The 3,464-nt window shown below is 38.7% G+C and overlaps 1 protein-coding gene across 2 annotated transcripts in view; it reads right to left on the bottom strand.

Annotated features, from left to right (window-relative positions):
• Nucleotides 1–3,464, bottom strand: part of cdyl (chromodomain protein, Y-like) — a 27,668-nt gene that overhangs the window by 8,032 nt on the left and 16,172 nt on the right. The window lies entirely within an intron of this gene.

The following is a 3,464-nucleotide window of genomic DNA, read 5'->3' as shown; positions in this document are numbered from 1 at the left end:
ATCATTGACGCCCCCCCAAGGGGGGCACGCCCCCCAGGTTGGGAACCACTGCTCTAGAGGACCATCATGAATTCAAAAAATGTTTCACCTACAATGATAAAAAGGTTTTCTGTAAAAGCTGAGAAACAAATCTCTCTCTCACTTTCATTACATGAGTAGATAAAAGAAAAAATCACCTTGACTAAAGCAAAATATGAGTCCTTTGTATAAGATTTAGAGATGCGAGTAGTCATACCTCACTCAGGAACACAAGCGCAATCTTCCAGCAAGTGGTGTGATGATTTTTCAAAACATTTTAAACACGTCAGTGATAAGGATGCTAATACAAAGCTGGGTTTTTACCACAAACAACTGTCTGATATTAAAAAAGTCAGTGGAGACTTTAAAACGATCTAAAAGCCCTCTATGAGAGTCTCTGTTTTTAACCATGAAGGACTTCTATATGAATAATGCAGTGGAGCTGTAGACCCAGCCAACACTTTACAAATCAGCAGATCTTGACCTTTGAATCACTGATAGAAACAGCAATCGCAAATTAAGACGAAAAGAGTTTGCTATAGGGTTTCTTCAAATGATCATTACCATTAATAATGTAATGGTAATGATCATTTGAAGAAACTACACATTTGGCATGTTTACATTTTATCATCCCCCAAGATTTCTAAGACTCAAACAAACCTAACATTTTACAATTTAAATGATAGTTTAAAATGACAAATACACAGCGATTAGCCTGGAAACATGGGATTTCTAATGGCAGCAGTGATTCCAAACGGTTGTAGGACAAGAAGCTGTGGCTTTGGTTTTACTCACAGCCTCTAGACACATGACAACACTATGCTGAACAATTCTAGATAATTAAGACGTGCTAGCAGAAAGTGGTGCAGAGTGCTTCCGTTATGAAGCTCATTGCATCATCACAATCATTATAATTTATTAACAATTGCAACATTTATTTGCTGCTGGCCTAAAATCAGAGGCAACCTCTTTCAGCAGATTACTGGGTGGAGCTGAGGGTGCTGAATGGGGTGAGCGCGTAGTCTTTCAAGGATTAGGAAATAAGGATCCATAAGGGCTGCCAGACAGATATCTGTTAGGTTGGTAGCTTTAATGTTCTCACATAGAGACGACCCGGTCTCCCTATTGTGGGGCTTTGAAACATGAGAGAACAACTATCTGACTCCATATAAAAGTCCAATGGAATATTTTCTATTTTGAATTTTACTTTCTTGTGTTTCTAATTGGCATAACCTCAAAAGTACACTAGCCAAAAGTGAAATACGTTGAACATTGGCAGGAGCTGGTCGATAAAAGACAGCAAAACTGAGAGCACATACTGTACATATACATATATGCACATATTCTGCATGTTCTGTATTTGAGAACAGACCAGTAAAAGGCCTGACCCCCATAACTAAGAACACAACATTTCTTTAACAGGTATTATGGATAGTGAGAATAGACAAACTCATTATTAATCCTGCCAATTACATTTGTATGTTACTATTAAAATATGGTAAAAAACAAACAAAAAACAATCATTCTCATCTGGATTTTGAACAAGACCAGATTACTTTTTGTTAACGTTTGTAATGATTAACAATAGGTGTACAGGCCCTGGACTGTGAACCAGGAGTGAATGTCAAAGGCGTTATCAGCTTCTCCTGTAGTAAAGGACCAGATTTAGGAGGAGCTTCAAAAGCTGTGTGTAAGTAGGTGTCACTACAGCAGAAATGTTTTGGATATGATAAGGAAAAACATTTTCGGTTAAAACTTCTATGCATGTCATTGACTGGTCTGTGAGTCCTATATCCACTAAATGTACAAATATAAACAGGATACATCTCTGCACGGCTTATAGCCATTGCTATTTTTAGCCAATCAAACATACTGTATATCAGTACGGTATGGATTTACATGTCTAACAGCCAATAGGCAGGAATACAGTACAGACAGGTAATTGGTAATGTCCACCCACACTCTCTTCTAATGCCAATGTTCCACAGTTGTGATACATTACCTCATTTAGTCCTCTCTGTCATTTTGTATTACAAAAATATCCATACCAACTGCTGACACTCAACTCTTTTGTCTAGCTTTGACATTTAAAAAGGCAGACTGTCACTTTTAAAAAAGGAACACATATTCTCCCTCTTTAAAAATATCACACCCTTGTGTAACAAAGTACACACACAGATGTAGCTGCTACAGCTTTACTTCTGATTAGACCAGTGACTCTTGGTGTCTGATGTGAGCTCATGCTAGCAAACTTTAGGTAGATATTGCTGTGTAACTGAGATTATCAAATCGGTTTGCTTATTTTATGACTGTTCTCTACTTTACCATTATCCTGTACTGTTATCGTAAATTGAGGCTGAGGGGGCCAAGGTTCAGCAAAGGTTATTCTAAATTAACCTGTGATGTCTGTTAGTGGCTCTATAACATAATGGATACAATAATACAATAATTCTGGTTCACTTTTGCGATCTTTAATGTTACCATATTAGCCATCACATGACAATGTCAATATCTCCCTTATAAAAGCATCAGCTGATCATTAATTTCTTAAAAGGTCCCCTATTATACTGTTTTTCATCAATATATTATAGGTCTCAGATATATACAAAACATGTCTCTGAAGTGTTTGGCTCAAAATACCCAACATATCATGCATTGTAGCATCCCATAATCCCCTCTGTTTCATCCCTATTTCAAAAGTGCTGATTCTCTGTCTGTTACTTTAGATGAAAATAAGGAGCCACTCCCGACGCCCCTCTGAGNACACAGCAGCCTGTGAGCAGTATGAACAGTGTGTATGAATATGCTAAGATATATAAAGTATGAAAACGGTAAGCAGTCCAAATATAGTATAACATATATGGATATTAATTTCATGATGATAAACATTGTGGAACAATTATGAAAAATGTTAATGGAGGGGGCGACGTAAAACTGAAACAAAACAACAACAAACTTTTGCCGAGCCAATTGGAGAGTTTAATCAGCAGCACGGGGTAAAACCCACCAATGAGCGCTCAGCTCGAGATACCAGCGAGTCGTTTCCCATCAAGCATTTCGCTTCCGCAGCCCGTGGAGAGGAACTGCGCCGCCTCGCCGCGCCTCGCTCTCAAGGCTGCGGGCGTCTTTGTCCCGCGAGATTTCAACGTCTCATGTAGGCGAGCCTCCAGAGCAAGTCGGACAAAATGACTAAACATTACATTGCATTGCATTTAGCTGACGCTTTTATCCAAAGCGACTTACAATAATGTGTGCCTTGGCAGTCTAAAAACTTGAAGAAAACAGAATCATATAAGTACATCAGGTTTCATAGAGCCAAACATTTCAAGTGCTACTCAACTCAAGAAGTGGAGTCCAAAGAGATGAGTTTTCAGTCTGCTCCGGAAGATGTGTAAGCTTTCTGCTGTCCTGATTTCAATGGGGAGCTCATTCCACCATTTTGGAGC

The sequence above is a fragment of the Notothenia coriiceps genome, unplaced genomic scaffold, assembly GCF_000735185.1.
Source record: "Notothenia coriiceps isolate Sejong01 unplaced genomic scaffold, NC01 NC01_scaffold00027462, whole genome shotgun sequence".
Taxonomy (NCBI): Eukaryota; Metazoa; Chordata; class Actinopteri; order Perciformes; family Nototheniidae; genus Notothenia; species Notothenia coriiceps.
This window is presented reverse-complemented; position numbering and strand designations above follow the sequence as displayed.